This window comes from Polyodon spathula, chromosome 23 (assembly GCF_017654505.1).
Source record: "Polyodon spathula isolate WHYD16114869_AA chromosome 23, ASM1765450v1, whole genome shotgun sequence".
Classification (NCBI taxonomy): domain Eukaryota; kingdom Metazoa; phylum Chordata; class Actinopteri; order Acipenseriformes; family Polyodontidae; genus Polyodon; species Polyodon spathula.
The window spans coordinates 4959253-4978823 of NC_054556.1; the positions used below are offsets into that span (position 1 = coordinate 4959253).

General features: G+C 36.5%; 1 protein-coding gene across 13 annotated transcripts in view; it reads right to left on the reverse strand.

Moving 5' to 3' along the window:
* Positions 1–11154, reverse strand: part of LOC121298017 (plasma membrane calcium-transporting ATPase 2) — a 153102-nt gene extending 141948 nt beyond the window's left edge. For 4 of the 13 annotated variants that reach the window (XM_041224712.1, XM_041224715.1, XM_041224716.1 and 1 more), the window contains exon 1: positions 10833–11152. The gene's annotated coding sequence lies outside the window, so the exon portion shown is untranslated. Of the gene's footprint in view, positions 1–8328; positions 8477–10832 lie in introns of all 13 variants that reach the window. The other 9 variants (XM_041224725.1, XM_041224720.1, XM_041224721.1 and 6 more) reach the window with 5 other exon arrangements.
* Between the last annotated feature and the right edge of the window lie 8417 nt (positions 11155–19571).

The following is a 19571-nucleotide window of genomic DNA, read 5'->3' on the forward strand; positions in this document are numbered from 1 at the left end:
AAAAAAAACGTAATGAGATTCCCCCCAACTAGGCACTGCCTCCCAGTGAAATATTACTTAAAATAATATAAATTATTATAATCTTCTCAGATGTCCAGATATATAGCATATCACAATAGATACATGTAGAGCTAATATAGTACACAACAATAATTATTTGAAAAAGCTTCATACGATACCTAATCTCACCGTAATCCCAATACTGCCCATACAGATTCAACCAATCAACAAGCATTAATAATGCACTGATATTTTTAGGATGGCACCTCAGCAGGGTGTGACAATCCCTGCATAAGCATATCTGTTATGAATATTGATCAAGTTATAATAGTTGTTGGCTCACATTTCAGTCAAGCAGTTAACGATGCAAACTGAATGGAGTGTTAAAACTTTCAACCCCAAACCATTGGGGTTTGTAATGCATATATCATTTATATCCTCAATAAATTCAATATCCACAGTAAAGCACTTATGAATTAACTGCATGATGAGAAGTGTGTGAGGATAAGAGCTATTGGGATGATTTATCTCTACCAGCCCTCTATAATATTGATTAACAGATCCAATGTTGCATTTCTATCACCTGAAGAGCCATTGCATCTACAGTCTTTGAGAATAACATAAATAATTGCAGTTATGTACGCATCGGACCATATTAATGGATGCCTAAATCACAAGTCATCAGACACTCAAGAAAGGTCAGACTTGCTCTCCTATAGTTTAATCAATACCTCAAGAAGAGCTGAGCAGTCACACACCTGGTTATCAGGTAAGCAAACACCTTGCAGCGCCAAATGTTTTACCTTGTTGGAAAGAAGGTGTTTTAGATGACTCCTCATTATAGGGTTACTGTCTTTCTGTTGCTGAATCACTGGACTTATTTAATTATATGTTATCAGGCCATACAAACAGATCAATGCTAAAATCTGAAGCCATACATTGCCACAAATCCATTTCTAAACTTGGAAGATTGACAGTAGATTTGTACTCAAGGGGCAAAAAAGCAATTCACTCAAATAGATAAGCAGCACAGAACATAAAATTAGTTTTCAATGTAACACAATGCAGTTTTGAATCATCAATTCCTTACAGCTTATGGGCTACCAAAACACACCCAAAAATCAGTACATTATTGGCCATTTACCACAATAAGTTGGTTACAATGAGTCAGATAATATATATTAGTTATCAAATAAAGATGTATCATCACTCTTTCAGTTTGATTTTCCCTGACAATTTTCACTCAATTTAAATTCTGATGGGGTCACCACATTTGGTGGGTGTTCTTGCAGAACATGCCTGGGAAGCTCTCTGGAGCTCTGCTCAGCACAGCGATATTGAAACTCAAGTTGATGCCGTCACAGGGCAGGCGAAGCAAATATTGTACCTCCACGGCTGGGAGCACTTGAGCGTGCCCTTGCCCAGAGCAGCTGCCACCAGTTACCTGGTCACATTGTGAGGAGTCGCTACGGACTGCATGTCACAGTAGGAGAAAGAAAAACTCAACTCAGGCAAGCAATTCACTGTAGCGCTGACACATAATTGAAGATTAATTTAGGCATCAGGCAAGTAATAAATGCTGTTTACAGGTGCAACATAGCCTAGCGGGCAGATGGACATTTCTGCAGTCTGCACTCCTGACGTCAGTCTCAAGGCAGGTAGCACAGCAAGCAAGATCACACCACTCTATTTCACTCTGTTCTGCAGCTTGCCAGGAGAGATGTCAAGCTAGCAAGCTCCATTATGAGATTGTAACAAACAGCGAGTGTGAATTTTCTAATTCCTAATCTACTGATCAGGAGCACTGAAGCAGCTGTACGAAAATCAAAAGCGCCCGGTCAAAAAGAGAACAGTTGAATGGAATGCAAATAAGCCTGCATTTGAGTATTCATGTAAAGTATGTGAGCTGCTGAGGCACTGTTAGATGCTTTTGCCATTAGGATCTGTGGATTTAAAACAAAGAACGCGGTTATATTGTGGAAAGATTAAAGAAACGTACATTTTTAAAGAAACGCAACCCTTTAAAGGGTGCTTCAATGCATGTTATTTAGTATTTATGAATTGTTTTTACAGTGTTATGAGAGAACACTATCTTAAAGGGCGCTAATGAAAATATGTTGTCGAAGGGAAGAGGCGTTTTCTTTTAATGCAACCCTAAGCTATCCTTCAAAGGTATGAAAGCCAGCTTCACTAATCCAGTATTCTCTTAAAACACAACCTATCAAAGTGCAGAAATCTTTCTAAAAGTACCAAAGCCTGACTGGTCATCTGGGTTGCCAGTAATAAAACTGTCCAATCATCTATGTTTCAGGTATATTGTTTTTACGGAATGCAACCATGATTTAAAAAGAAAATGTCTGGATCTGTTACATCTGACTACGATGTCTGTTCAATGTTTATTGGCTGTAGTTCACAACCAAGGGATCTAAGTGTACAGGAGGCTTGTTTTACTGTCACTTCAGAAAATACACTGTATTTGGAATCCATTCGTCCTTTCATGTGGTACCACCTTGAAACTACTCTGCAAGGTTAAATGCTCTAAGAGCTCTTATGAAAAAGGAATTGGGAAATCATTCATAATGTAAATTACTCCACAGGGGAAGGGAGGGTCATTTTCAGCAGCCATGGCATTAACTTCAAAATCCTGGAGAAAAAGGTGTCTTTATCCTCAGGTACTCCAAGGTCACTGAATAAATACACTGCAAACTAAGAGACTAAACTTCCAAACCAAATGAATGATTGACCTTTCTGCATCTTACCAAAAAACATTAACAAAGGCTTTAGAGGAGGAAAACATGTTGCATGTCAGGCTTTGATCACAAAGCAAGTACAGTACAAGAATACACAATCACTTTACAGAATAAGAGGGCTCTACATTATTGCATCAGGTACAAACAGCTCCTACTGCAAATGTAAGCGCAAGGAGCCTGTTTTTAATGATCTAAATGGGGATAAATCAAACAACAACAACAACATGTTACTCACTAAAAAACGGTTCTCCTTAGTATTTACGAACAATAAATTTGTTTTTATACAGTTTTTATAACTGTAGCACACAGAGGGCGCTGCTTTGAAGATACAGCATTGAGATCCATATTTTATGTTTTATATGCCACGAATTTATCAACGTTATTAAAGGCTCTTTTTTAAACTTTGCTTTAAGCAGAGCACTCAAAAATAAAAACCTCAGCATGTGAGATCCAGGTTGTAACCAACTCATCACCAGGGATAATGCTGAATTGTAATCTTAAATCTCATGGACTAAATGGTTTCAATAAAGAACTTAAAACAAAGCTGAACCTTTAAAAGTGTTGAAAACAGGTGGAGCTGAGCTAAGTATTACAAGCTAATCCTGACTGCATTTAACCATAACTAAAACATCTCCCAGCAACTGGGTAAATAGCCCCCAGGCCAATACTAGTCTATTAGCTCAGCTGGAGCACATTTTCCATATCAGACATGGATTCTAATTGCTAAGCATTGTCCAGTAAACTGTATTCAAAATGACTCAGACTGGAGGCGTTAACAACAGCCTTCCAGCAAGACTGGCCCTTAGAGGTACAGAATCACCAAACTCTTACTGCTGTTTGACACATTAACAAGGTTTTCAGCTAATAAAACTGATTTATTTATTTTTTTAGACACAGGATTAAAAATTATAATTTGATTCCTAAAAATTGTTTGCGCCAGCCTACCTCTGTGGAATTTCATAAAATGTGTTGCACCTCATTACTCTTGAATAATAATTTAAAAAAATTAAAAAAAAAACATAGTGTACAGTGCTTTGAGATAGTTAACCTAATAAAACAAAATAAGAGCAACCATAGATTCCTAGAAGTATGAACAAAGAAAAAGAAAACATTCCTAACCATAACAAACTATCCTTCCTGTGCTCTTTCTGCGTAGAAATACAGTAAGGGGGCACAAAAAGAGAACAGCCTTAATTACTGCTACCACTGTTTATGAAGCTAGCAATAATTTTGATAAAAGTGAAAAACGAGCCAAAATACATCTGAAAAAAGGCTACATCCTGACATTTTGATTTAAATGTTGGCAGGGCACATTCAATTTCTGGAAGCCATTAACATCAACAAAGCCCAGCTGTTAATGCACTTGCACGTGGAACAAAACATTGCCTTGCAAATTGGAGATCTGACATTCATGAAACTCGTTCGATCTGTAAACAAAAGAACCTGCCTTTGAATGACAAGATATTACGAATGTGAACAGCAGATTCCTGTGAAAAAATGAAGTGTGGCACACCTGGGGTACTTTTCAATTACAACAAGCAAGTAAATTTATAGAATGCAGAGGAAAAAAAAAATAATACAACTATTTGGCATGTTCTCCAGCTATTGGAAGATATTATCTAGGACAGAAATTTTCCAGCAACAGAATCGATAACTAAGGACACATTATCCTGCATGCCAGCAGGGCGCACTTAGAGCATACTAAATGGGTGTTTGTTTCCAAGCAGAACAAGACAGCTTGTGCCATCCAGCGTCCACTAAACAGATAGGGGGTTGGCAGCGAGTCTGCAAAGGTCATTTACCTGTCACATAAGAAAAGTCTCAACCTTCATAAGCACATGTTGGTTTTTTAAGTGCTGTATTCTAATGCTCTCCAGGTGTTATGCTACTAGCCGGACTTCTGTTGTGTATGTTAAAGTGGTGGTGAATTTATGGCCAGCATAGTGGTCTATGAATATATCCCCATAATATTTTGCTTACTGATTAGTTACTTTAATTGTAACTGTTTTTATGTTCTCCTTGTAAGGCCATTGCTTTGATTCAATTTCTTTTTTTTTTGTATATTTATAATTTTCTCAACAAGAAAGAAAGGAAAAATAAGGACAAAACTAAAAGCAAACTTTTTTTTTTTTTTAATCTCGTGAACCACAAAAATGAATTTAGCAAACAATAAGGTGCATGTCAAAATGGTAATTCTTCATGTTGCAGTACATGCTGTTTTGCATTCCAAATGGAAGATAAAATGTGTCTCTAGTGTACGGAAAAGTAGTCCTATGATAATTCTGGCTCTCTGGTCCACCCCTATATATTTACCTATTTATTACTTTAGAGCAGAACCTTAATTTATATAATTCCTACATACAACAGTGAACGGTACCATTACTGTTTACCCCAGTGTTTAATAAACGTTATTCAGGCATTAAATAACAATTATCCAAATCTGGTCACTTCTCTTGTAAAAGCTGGCAGACTCCCAACGCTCTGGCATGAAGCTGGAATGTATTATAAGTTATAGACCTGCAAGAGACAGAGCAGCTGAAGCATTGCCGAAGCAAGATTACAGAGGGCATAGATTTCATAAAAAGTCCCCAGAAGTTTCTAATAATGTGCTTATCAGAATGTATCTTCCATTACTGAGAAAGTCTTCAACCAGAAGGTTCACTTCATTAAAAGATTCAGAATAATAAAAGCCCCGACCCTGACTGAATTGATTCTGCCAGGTACAATAACGTAAAGGGCTTGTGGTTTAGGTGACTCAGTCAAAGGACAAAAGGACATGAACGTCATCCTGCACTAAATCAACGCAAACCCAGAACAAGCAACGAAGTACAAATTTACAACTGCACGCAGTTCATTGAATGCTATGTAAAACAAGTCTCAAACCTGTTTATCGCATCACAAAAACTGCAATCGTTAATTATGTTTATTGGCACAAAGTGTGGCAGTGCCAGAGAGATTTGCCATGGAGGCTGCATCACTCTCTCAGCTGTCCAGTGCCACTTATAAGGCTCATGTACAGAGAATAGTGTTAAGTTGTGTCAGCTTTTGCTGTAACTCGTCTGTGTATATGTAATGGGCAGTGCTGTGTGATACACTGCCATTGCGGATTCTGTCCTGTCCCGTCGCTGAGATGAAGTTGAAAGCTCAAATACCACGAACGCGAACGAACCCGACTTTTGCATTGTGGTTAAGATGCTTGCTTGCGGTGTGCAAGGTTGCCAGTTTGCGCCTCACCTCCACTCTGTTACATATAAACAGAACGGTTTCTAGCGATGTCAGCTACAAGTGAACGCAGAACAGATGCCTGAAACATCCTCCCGCTGAAATAATCCTAAACAAACAAAACCCTCTGTCATTTTATAACGCCCTTTAAATTTAATGGCAGCAGTATAGTATAATCCTCAGTAATACTGAGAGACAGACAGGTAGCTTACCATATAAATGCTTCCATTTGTAAATGTTTCTGAATATATGAAGTAAACCTTTACTTCGTGAAACAGACCAGTGAGCCAGGTTCATCTGCTAGCGTTCACCTTACATTTGACAGTAACCTAAATCCAGGAGTTAAGATCGTCTCACCTTTAGAATGCAGTGCAACTCAAATAGGTTCATTTGCATTAAGGGAAAACTATGGCAGAAGAACACTAGAATTATGTGTGAAACACTAGCTCAGCTATAACTGCCTGAAAACCCAATTAGCCAGATTTTACAGCGACCTATAAAAACAACTAGTAATCTGTTCCATGTTAGCTTAAAGTATAAGTAGAGGTTCTGGTTTTCGTGTTTACATGACATAGCCTGCTTACGACCCCTCAAATGGAATTTGTTAAATCAGTGTTTAACCCGATTTCACCCGAAAACTCCAGATCCCTTTGCAATGCTTTGATGCAGTTATAAAGCAGGCATACATTCTTAATTCGTGGTGGCAAAAGATACTGGCATATACTACTACTGCAGATGCTCTCTTAAAGTGCCCCACAATAATTACGGCATTACAAAAGGCAGTATACAAATATAAATGTTTATACCACTGAAATTTCAAATATTCTGAAATGAGGGGATGACGTTGCTCCAGTGGTGGGCAATGCCTTTATTATATCACACATTTGTTTATCTCAAAACACAGAACATGTCTGTCCTGCTGCTGTGCCCGAAATGGTTTTACCCGCTGTGTTGAACTTTTACCAGTTTTTGGCTTTTTTTTCTTTTCTCTGTTTATCCTTTGAATTCTCAAATATGTCCAGTTCACACCTGCTCTTCTGCTAGTAGTTGTTTGTGCTGGAACAGAGAGAGCAGAGACTTAACCAGTGCATTCATACAGCAGGCCTGAAGTGAATGTTTTAACATCCACAGCCTAGATTCTCAAACCCAACAAATATTGTGTGTTTCATTCAATGCAATGAATACTGTACTCAGCATACTGGGATTATGGCATATCAAGTCTCGCTGTTGATTTCACAATACAGACTTGAATATCACCATTTAGGAATGTTTCATTGAAAGCACTGTATGTACCTGTTTAAAAATAATATTAATAGTATTTCATTAAGATCAAAATTATTATGTTCTTTCTCCTATTTTTTTTTTTTAATTAACACATTGTAATTGATGTAATCATAATATGACAGCTTAGTCGTAAAATGAAGGGCTTTTATTGTTGTTTTATCGTCATTTACCATTAGCAGCCAGTCTTGTTGTGAGCTCAGTCTTTTTTAGTTGTGCCACCTGCAGTCTTGAATGAAAATATTACAAAAAGAGGCAACAGGAAATCAACAGTGGAATAGTAACTAGATGCAATGTTGCAATGTGCTGCAGAATGTTCTTCGGGCTGTTGACACTGATACTGGACGAAGGAGTTTCCACTGCTGTGAAGATCAGGTGTGGGGGGGAGTTCTTGAAACATACTAATGTGTTCTGATCTTGGGAATTGCCTGGGCTGGGTGATTCAATTTTAGCAGCCTAGCCAATGCAATTCTGACTGCCAAGTTTTGTAATCATGTAAACTTACAAAGCATGTATATCTTTGTACAATAGTACTCTAGAAACCTGACCATGTGCAATGCAGTATTTCATTTAATTTACTGTGGAGGAGCATATAGATGCAATCATGCTGCAGTCTTGGTATTGCCCTGACTTGAACCCTGTTTTATATAACCCCCTGAGAGGAGGGAGGCTTCCTGGACACAAATTAATTTTGCATAAATAAAGATTATATTGGGCAGCTACATAACTCGAACCAAGTACTATTGTTGATAAATCATTTTGTACAATGAATAACAGTGGCAATGATCAGTGCATATATAACCACTGCAGAACCATGCAGATATACAGCATGACTTCACTTGCTGATGGGTACCCTTGTTTACTCACAAATTTATTATGGGCACATTTGAGGCCCCTGACTGAACAGAGTCGGCCTCATTTATTGTGCTGGGACTAGGGCCAGTTCTGACAACCTTGACTGAAGTTGGATATAGCTTCTGGAACTCCTTCCCCATCTCTCTCTTGACAGGTGTTTAGTGTGCTCTCGGTCAAGGCAGATTAATAAGTAGAGTCTCATCTCATTAGTAAAACTCACTGCACTGCTCTGCAGATGCGATCCTAATTTTCATCATTCCTCTGTGCATGCAGCTATGGGAAGATGAGAGAAGAATACAAGCCTAGGACAGAAGAATTAGACAGCATCGGTCATCTGAATATCAGGTCATCTGGTTTCTTTTTCAGACCTGGAAAACAATGTACAATACATGGCAGATGTCTTCATCGTTTATTTAAGCAATACAGGAAGATGATTTTTTGCTAACATATGTGAAATGAAAAGCTATTATTTTAGATTCCTACAAACAGTGTGTTACAATTGAGTTTTTAGATATCGCTGAACATGAAAGGATTATGCTCAGCTAGAGCAAAATATGATCAAGGAAGAGTTTTTATTAATATTTCACAAGCACTAGCCCTACTGGAGTGCAACATTCAAAACCAAGACTGAATTCCAATGAGCTGGGTACAAAATTGACTTGATTTAATGAGTGACTATTTTCATATGCACACATGTTTTAAAGAACATTTTTGGGGGGGTTGAAATTCCAGCCTGTGGACTTTAACATATTTACTTCAGACATAGGGGGTCCTCTATCCTGGTGCTGAATCCTTTCTCTTGTACAATAACCCTTCAATTACCATGTGAAAGAACTGTATGAATTAGCATGAGCATGGAAAAGCATTGGCACCCCTTTTTATTTGTATACAATTAATTAGAGATCATTTTGCAAGGTCCTTACTTGAATAGCTGCTAACTGGACAATGAACTGTATACTGCATCTGTTTTACAGTTTGTTCTTCATTGCTGCAATTCATGAAGTCTAATTGAGGGTTTTTTTGAAAATTGCCTTTGGAGCTTCAGATTAAGATCTTAGAAGTGTGAGCAACACTGGTATTTACAAAAACAGCCCATGCCTTTGTAAAACGGTCACATTATATATTACAAAGCCACATTAACAAATGCACCCATAGGAATACCACAGTGCTGAAATTAAATGAATGTCTTGTTCAAATACCGCAGCTCAGCCCATTTACATAGCTAGCCAAATAAGGTCTTAACCAGCTGCTAATGATCAAGGGCTGCAGGTAAAATTGACACGCAGCTGTCTTGCTTTTTCTTATACTGGATTCTTTCTGCAAGCAACCTCATGGGAGGACTAGCATGCCTTCAGTTCATTTACTTATTAATTAACAAGCTGGTTTACAGTGCAGTCCATTAACATTGCACTGCCTTGCAATTTCACTGTAATGCTTGCAAGTCTTGCAGGTTTTGCCATCATAAAATGATTGAACTGCCACCTTTCAACCAATTGAGAAGAATGTGGGCGTGACACCATTAACTGGACAAAGGAATATGGTGAAAATGATTAATAGAAATACAATGTGATTCATAAAGAACACACCACAACTGTTGCCAGATTACAAAACAAAATGAAGACAGATCAAACGCAACTAGCTAATCGCAATCAATAATGACCATGTGCCAGACCTTGGGCAGAGCTCAGCTGAACATATTCTGTAATAATTGGCTATTTGGCTTACAAAGTTGCTGCGCTATAGAAGCTTTCCACCCTTCTCTGTTTTATGTATTTGTCTGTTTGATTATTTGTATCATTATTTTATAAAAGGAAACGTTGTTGATGACAATAATACATGTAATACTCCTAAAGCTTCGCCCTGTATGTAACGTCACAGAGTCTGGTCCTTGAAGGGTTAAGTTCCATACATTTTAATCTGGCCAGCCCTCCCTGGTTAAGGTACTTGCAAGCATTTTGGCTGCCTACTGGCTATTAACCTGTCCGGCTTAGAAAAAAAATAATAATAATGAACGCAGTATTGTTTTACATACTGGATAGAAAGTTTCGTTAAATGAAATCAAATGCTCACTGTTTCATTGCATACTTTGACATTGTTATGAAGTATACATTTGTAAGATCCATATCGTCTAACGGAGACTCCCTTCATTTTATACATTACACTAACATTAAAAAAGAATGGCACATTATCATTGCCCCAACACAGCGTGTGGATAATAGCACACTACCTTTGACCGGCTAGACTTTCAGTTTCATTGTTTAAATTGAATGAGCGAAGGTGAAGCACTGATTTCAGTACAAAGTAATGAACGTTATTCGTTTAAAATGACTGAATGATATACAATTAAGAAAATATTGCAGTGAATTGTAGAGTTATTAAAGAAAAACTGCACCAAACACATCAGTTTGCATCGGTCCTAAACCACTGAACTTTGAAAGCAGAATATAAATAAATAGGTAAACTCGGTATTTACATTTTTTGTCGTGCATCCAGCACCAATATAGTTCTAAAACCTATGTATTTAAATAAGCAATACCGTACCAGCAGCAAAATATGGTGATTTTTTTTTTTTTTTTCCACCCGGTAATAATGCACCACTTCAAGGTCAACAAATGACATTTTGAGTAAAAACAACATATGTGGCTTTGTTAGAAACGAATAGAATATAACATTCAACAAATTCCACTGTTTGCATAAAATAGACGCTCATTTGAGTTCCCTTACCTGTGTTTGAGAAGAGCTGTGAGGAGGAGAGCGAAGTGGACGTGGTATTGCAGGAGTGATGCTGTTGCTAAGTCACTCAGCACTGCTCACACTCTTGCAGCGCAAACGCACATTAAAAAAGACAAATCCATTTTCAGCACGCCGCCTTTCCACGAGGGCTCCCGAGGTGGATTGAACAGCACATTTAGCAAGCTACTGTCTGACTGTACCTACTTGTACTGTGCAATGTTAAATGCAGCGAAGGCAAAGTAACTTAAAGTTTGTCTGTGTGAATGCTTGAAAACAGTCACACAGAACAGTTTTTTTTAAAGTTTGTAGTGAAGATGTACCTGTCTGTCCTCGCTTTTCATGTCATGTGACCGACCTTTTAAAAAGTACCGTAACAGAGTGTGGCTATTTACTGAGAGGGGTGTGATTGATTTAGCTGCAGTGAGGGTAGTTTGCATTACACTAAAGTGATACACTATATATATATATATATATATATATATATATATATATATATATATAAATATATATATATATATATATATATATACTATTAATATATAATATATGCATAAGAAAAAAAATGTAGAATGTACACTTATTGTGTTGGAACATTTCGAAGTATAAATTAATTTACATTGTAAAATCTATCAACTAGCACATCGTAACTTCTTCACATTCACCATTATCCCTTTATCTCGATTTACTGAAAAGAGATCTGACACATCACTAGTACAATACTAACCCAGGCTTCTGATTAATATTTTAGATTTGCACTAAACATTTTAAGCAGTAGTATACTGGGGACATTTTTAACAGATTGTTGTTATTATTATTATTATTATTATTATTATTATTATTATTATTATTATTATTATTATTATTATTATTTATTTGTTTATTTATTTAAATTGCTGGTTATATTTGTTAATTGAAAGCAGTGAATCTAGTTTTGTTTTTATTGTTCTACAAGAAGTTTCATTTTTATACCAAAAACTTTCTTTCAAACGAAGTTGTTAGTTATTTCAGCATTGTTTGCCTTTCCTGGAAAAAACGGACTCCTTCTACTTCTCTCAAACAAATGCTGGAATGTATGTAAATACCAGAGAATATATATTTCTTTATGTAGCTGGAAAAGGTTTTAGTAAAAACAAAGGGAAGATTCAGGCTTAAAAAGAACTCTTTTGCAAAAGATGAATGCTTACCTATGTTTTTGTTGCTATGTGTTTTTGGTGTTCCTATGAAGAGTGTTGTGTTTGTAAAATATCCAGCCAGAGAGGGCAAGGGAGGCTGAAACTACAGTAGACTTAAGTGACTGAGATTTTTCCATTACGTACCACACAAGCAGGGCCTGGGAAAAAGAGAGAGAGACTGAAAAAGGGGCACTCAGTGTGGTTTTAATTGACAAAAGCATTCGCGTAAGTTTCAACTTTTGAAGTTGCAGCGTATCTTTACTTATCTCCATGTTGGGCAGTTACAGAGTGTCACTGAATTATGTTGTTTCATGTTTTCTAATATTTAAAAAATGCAAGAAAGCTAGGGAACGCTGATGTTGAAGGAGCTAAGAGCCAGGTACAGAGATATGATGGTGCTGTACACAGTATGAATGAATTTTATACATGAACAAGACTAACTGGAGTGGAGAGATGTCACAGACATTAACACAGTAAACATGCAATATATATATATATATATATATATATATATATATATATATATATATCTTATTTATACAAAAACATTTTGACTATTTAGATACAAATTGGTAAAGATACATTTGACAGTGTCAGAAAGTAACTAAAGTAACAGATCCCTTACTGTACTGCAACTGGACAAATACTGATAGTGTTGAGCTGAGGAATGAATTCCAGTCCTTGGAAAGCCAGCAGTTCTAGTGCTGTTGACTTCACTGTTTGATTGCAGGGTCTGAATTAATATAGGATAATCCCAAGTAGAAATATGCTGTGGGTTCATAGCGAATAATTCAAATAGACAAGCCTTGTCTCTAACTACTCTGAGGTGCAGCAGTCTGCAGCCTCTATTGTTCTTTCACACTGCAGTACCAGTTTGGAGAGTGAGCCGGTTATTGGCGTAAACAGCTGTACTGCTGAGCCATTATAACCCACCCACAGTCTTTTCACTCCAAAGATACAGATATGCCAGGTATAATGTCAGTCTCTGTACCATGCTGCCATGTCATATCGTCTGCTACTCAACTAATTTGACTTTCGGTATCCATCACATTTCTGCTATGTCTCTTAATCATACCAGAATCCAATCACTGTGTATATGTTAGGGGCCAGTGCTGTGTGATCCACTTCCATTACAGAGTCTGTCCTGCCCCATTGGTGAGATGAGCATGGCTTTTTTGCATTGTGGTTAAGGCACTTGCCTGCGGTGCGCAGGGTCCCTGGTTCACGCCCAGCCTGCACAATTTTTCATATGAAGTATACATATTTGTAAACAAGTTGCTCGGATTCATGTGGATTTACAGGACATGGGTTCTGCTAAATAGTCAAATATTTGATATAGTCTAGATCTAGATGCCTTTTAATATATAGTATTTTTGAACGTTTTGAATGTTAAAGGTCAGTCGATGTGCTGCATCACTTGCAAGTGACAGACACTATAAAACTGAACAGTGTAGCTCTCTCTCTCTATACAGTATTATTTTCACCTCCTACACATTTGTGTGGGACAGATTTGTTAAACATATGGATACAGTTATGAAAATTTTTTTTTACAAAAAATCCAATGCAGTAAATTAATCTTTATCTTTGCATAGTATGATGAAGTGCTGTGGTATGAGTACTTTTTCAGTGAAAGTAAGTATACTATATATATACATAAAGCATCTGCCATTCATTTGAAGAGCAGAATTCTAGTATCAATATTAAAGTTCCCTTCACATTCTGTAACTACCAGTGCAAAGTATCAGCAGTGTTTTGATACGTCTTGATTGTCATAAGCTTTAAATAGAAAATAATAAATAATAATACATTCAAATAGATCGAATATTTTAAATAAACAAAACAAAAAATCTTATGTATTGATTTGTCACAAAAATAAAATAATATTCACAGTTAAAATAAGACTTCCAGTTATGTGTAGACATGTACTTATATCATCCAATCCATTTTTAAATGTGATATTTGAGTCACATAACTGCATAAACCTCTTATTTATCTGATCATGCAGATCAACATGATTTCTGGATACTGGTCTGTATCTGTTAATATTTTAAAGCAATGAGCCAATTCTGCAGAACGCAGAGTTCTCTTTCAATGTAACACACTGGGTATGTCATTGTTTAGTGGCAATGCAATATTATATAATCTAAAACAATGACTCACTGTATTTATCAGTGGAGCCCACCACCAGTGTAATGACTCAAACAATGTCTATTCACTTGGTTCTAGTAGGAGTAGGTGATGTAATATATGCGGGTGTGAGGATTGCTTCCTACGTGTCATCCCTTAGTTATTCATGTGACACAGGCTTACCGCAAGTGTACATCAAAGATGATTGGCTTTACATGCAGTAGAGTAGATGTCTCCCACTTCACTCCCTTAAACATCCCAACATGGCAAACTGGCCTTTACCTTTAACTGGGACCTGTTTCTTTTATTACTTCTAAATTCAGCCCTATTGAGAGTTTAATAGTTACGGATGGTTTAGCCCTTTCTAGGGGACATAATGGTTCTTTTCATTGTCATACATAACACAATTCTTCAAACCCAGGATTCTGTTCCCAATAATTATGATACTGTCCAGTATGTTTAGTTCAGGCTGTATAGCTTTTTTTTTCTTTTCATGAGATGGCCCTCAATGTATGGAATATATATATATATATATATATATATATATATATATATATATATATATATATATATATATATATATATATATTAGAACGCCAACGTGTGTAGAATAAAGCGTACTATTAATTAAACTTGTATTAATTATCTTGTCATTACTTATGAATGCCGCAGTTTTAGAGAAAGTGATGTGACTTAAGATGCCTAGCTATATCACTATGAGTGCATTCCTTTGCCTCTTCAGTAAGAGTGATAGTCTGTTTCTTCACTCCATTGTCTTCTACCTCTTCCAGAAGAGCTCATCTGCTCCACAGCCTTTTATCCTGGAGCAGGAGTGGAAGTCAATAGCATTATCACAATGCACTGACAAAACAGTAACCTGTTGCTAAAGGACACTCACAGAACAACAGCTGAAGTCAGAGACAGAAATAGGAAAGCAAAGAAAGGAAAGTTCAAAGAGTAATTTAGCTTGATGTATGTTGGATCTCTTGGACTGTTCATAACAACCTCCAATGGAGAATGTGTTAACTTTGGCACAAGGCTGTCTGGAAACCATCTTTGAGGTTTCTCTTGATACCACAATGGCTCCAAAATGGTTGAATGTATTTCTTTCAAATTATGTATAAAGTATTGCGAATAAGGTATTAAAGATGACTGATGGTGGCTATCTTTAGCTTTTTATAATGTAATGATATTACATTCATCTGATTTTTTTTTTTCCTGGCACAGAGTATGTTGCATATTGTAGTTTATATTCTTCATAATAATGGAATACAGTGTAATTGCTACCAATTTAATTTACATGGGCCAGATGCACAAGACTTAATATAGTATTTTTTAACAGGTCAATAATGGACTTTAGTGAAGATGGCACCGGAATGCCTTGGCAGATGGCTTAATTGCTAATACGTGGTCTGATAGATCCCTCCAGAGGGTACAGGTCAGATGAACAGATGGGCGAGATGTACTTAATCTTCACTCAGCAGAGACTGCACATATTCTGACGGAAGGCCAAAAACATGATTATGATTTGAGAACCTTCCAGTCCAGCACTGTATAGGGCAGGTGGACAATCTACAAACCCACTCCCAGTCTGGTTAAAATTCAGTAGGTCCATATTGTCTTGAACAGCTCTTGTTAGAATTCCAGGAATGAGGTATAGGTTTATTGCTTGGTTTAAATATTTTTTAGGAAGCCAACGCTAATCCATTTGCCCAAGCGATACTTAAACTGCAAGCCTAGATAAAAATTCTTTTTTAAAAAAAAAAAACACCAGTTTTATATTCACTTCTATTATTTAAAAACATTAATTGATTCTCTGTAGTGCTAATTATTTGTAGTTGGGAGTGTATAGGGGAAAAAGGGAGCCACAGATATACACTATAATGGACCGAAATATGTTTTGCTGAATAAGGGCCATTTTAGTAACTTATGTATGTCTTATATTGAATATGCTTAAATTTGTTTGATAAATATTCCTACCAAAATGTTCATTTGTGTCACCAGTAAGAAGTATTTAATCACATATTTTGCTTACAAATATTTTTAAACCCTCTATCCCTCCAAATTCACTTTAATTTGAATTAATGTTTCAGATATTTTAAATTACAAAAGAGCCAATGGGGACTCATCTGTCTTTGTATCGTAGTTAGCCTTATGCTTGCTGAATTGTATAAATGAAAAATTAAAGGAGCAAGATATCGAGCGGGCCTTCTATACATTATTAGGTTCTATGTGTATAAAGAACATACACCATTTCTTTCCAGTTACAAGTCTTTGAATACTGCAATAGGGCTGTTATGTCAAAATGAAATGTTTCACAATTTAAATTGAATCACAACTTCATTTTTTTTTTTTCCCAACTAAGCCTTTAGCAATTAGAGTTATAAAGAATCTACAATTCACTGGAGCAGCTACTTACATCTCGTATTTTTTTTTTTTTTTCCCCAATTATAATTAATGTGCTCAAGCACACCCAGAGTGAAGATCTCACTTATAAAGTGACTATATTATTTTAGCCTTGTTACCAGATCTTCAGACATAATGTAAAATCTGACACTCAGCTTTTGATCTTGTATTCTCATGACAGAGACACCTATGGTTGTAATTACTGTCCTTGGACATTTAATGAAAAATAAGTTTGTCTTTATCCTTTGAAGTAGATTGATGGTTTACAATTGCCTTACATGTAAAAAAATTAACAGTTTGCATTCTAAATCTTTTTGCGATTCCCGAGAACCTGTACTGTAATGTATTGTTTTGTGCAGAGCTGTGAATTGGTTTTATGATTCTTCGGTGGCTGATGACTTGTGAACCCGACCTGAATTTGAACCAGGTCTCACTGGTTTTTCTTACATGTCGCATATAGCCTGGCAGACCTTGTGATATAAAATCCTTGCAGAAATCTCGCTGGCTCTCAGGCTTCCGTTCGAATTCCTCCTTTTCAGACTGAAGGCATTCTTCATAACAGAGGCGTGATGCAGGAGCCAAACCACTGCAGTCTCTCATGAATTCTGAGGCTAAAATAAGCCAGGCACCAATATGAGGCACTGCAGATTACATGAATAAGATGCCAATGAGAAATGCTGTATATAATTAGTGAATATTAAAGTTATTGGCTGTAAAATGCTGCTCACATTTTTTTTTTTGTTTAATAATATTTAATTGTTAAGCACTGCACGTTCGCTTGATTTCATTACTGTAGGTTGTTACACTGTTATGCATACACCAGCTTATTTACCAGAACCCGGAACTTATCAAAGCAAAAAGCTAATTTTTAATATCAAGTAATATCAAGTCTGACATGTAAACATAATAAATATTCTATTTACAGTTAAGAATTTGAATGATCAAGTTTTTTCTGCTCCTATAGGTTTCTTTTACTAGCTCTCAACACCAAAATGTTCTTACTCATCAGATGAAATATACATTTGAATAGCTGCTTAAAGACGGTGCTCAATATCTACTTAAAAAAAAAAAAAAAAAAAAGGAAAAGGAATTAGAAATGTTATAATATGTTGTACTGTTTAATAAAGAAAATGATTACAGTAGTTATAAGATCAGAGTCCAAAGTGCTGCAATTTACCTCCACAAGTGATCTAAAGAATATTTAGGAATCCTTTACATTATGTTTTTACCAGCTTAAAACACAGGCTGGGGGTGATGCCGATGTTAGCCACGTACCGTCTCACACTGTAAGCTAGAAAGAGGATCTGAAAAACTGCATGCACGCCAAAGGACATTGAATATGCAGCAGAGAAATCTGAACCAGACTGCAAATAAAAATACTCCATGTAGATGAGCTGTTTTCACTAAAACTTGTTCAACACTGTAAAGAAAAACCAGTGGAGCACGTTGCATTCATTCTCCACTCACAGGTTCAGACTGTTTCAGTAGCAAATGTAGCCAAACGTTAAATGTTCCCATACAGCTCACATGTCGGTCTCTCTGCGAGATGCACGTGAAGTACAAATCTAAAATAGCTTTTCTCCAACAGCACCACCCACTGTGATAGAAACAAATTGCTCCCAGGAATGCATCTGCTTTTAAAATTATCATTTCTCTATTATAAAGCTGTTAAAATTGTTGCAATGTACCCACAGACAAAAACTGCATGCATAGTGGCATTTGCATCGTTACAAAAGAAAAAACACAGGGAAAGGAATAAACACAAATAAAACAACTGAAAAGGGAAATGTTGGTGGCCAAATACATTAACCCTGTCCTATAAATACTTTATAGTGGTTACTCTTGCACGTGTTTAGTTTTTTTTTTTTTTTTTTTTTTTTTTTTTTTTAAACTAAGCTGCTTTGATTTGCCAATTATTCTGATATAATTCATATCAATTAAGTGTATTCTGTAATTTGATTTGGATTCAAATTAATGCAGCAGAAAATGCACTTTCACCTTTCTAATACAACATTCTAGAAGTCAATGCAGACCAATTTAGAAACCTGCTTACCATATCAAGAATAATTAATAAATAAGTAAATCTCTTGTGACCATGTCTTAGTCATGCATCTTTTTAACAGACCAGAGAGATCCACCATACATTAATTTATCATCACCAGCATGAGCCAGAATGGTGAATGCATGAAGAAAAAGCTTTCCTGAACCAGACGGATCAAAATGAAACAAGGTCAGTGAAGGACAGTGGCAATAAGATCCTACTCTGTGAACACTGCCTACAACAGTGTGAATTGTTTTTCCCATGGAAGACACAATCTTAGGCAATCTAAATATTGGTTTCAAATAAAGGATAAACCCTTTGGATAAACAGCAGTTTCCACAAGCAACCTTTGTGGTAGCAAATGGTATATATGGTTCTCTTTTTTTTTTCTATTTAGTAGTCGCTAATTATATTATTATTTTCTCCCAATTTTAATGTCCAATTATTTTTAGGCTCAGCTCACTGCTACCACTCCTGCGGACTCAGGAGGGGCGAAGACGAACACACGCTGTCCCCCAAAGCATGTTCCGTCAGCCATCCAATTCTTTACACACTGCAGGCTCACCATGCAGCCACCACAGAGCTACATCATCGGAGGACAATGCAGCTCTGGGCAGCTTACAGGCCCCCCCTCCCCAATCGCCACTTGGGATCCCCATGGTTCTCTTATTCCATCTCTAGATTAAATCTTGTTGTAATGACCAAGAAGTGATCATGTTGCAAGGATTGAGTATATATCTCCACAACAGACTAGTCTTAAAGATTACTGAGTAATTAAGAATGAACCTTTTAGTCCTGTATCACGGTAAGGGTTACAATATCCACACTGCTCCTCGGTCTAGAGGAATTACACTCTGCTGCCAAGGAATAAAGTCATCCTTGAAAGACTGAGTGGCCCCTGATAGTCCACAAAGATTAAGCTGCAACTCCACAGATCACTCTCTAAATGGAATTATCCAAGAAAAAAAAAAAAAAAAAAAGAAA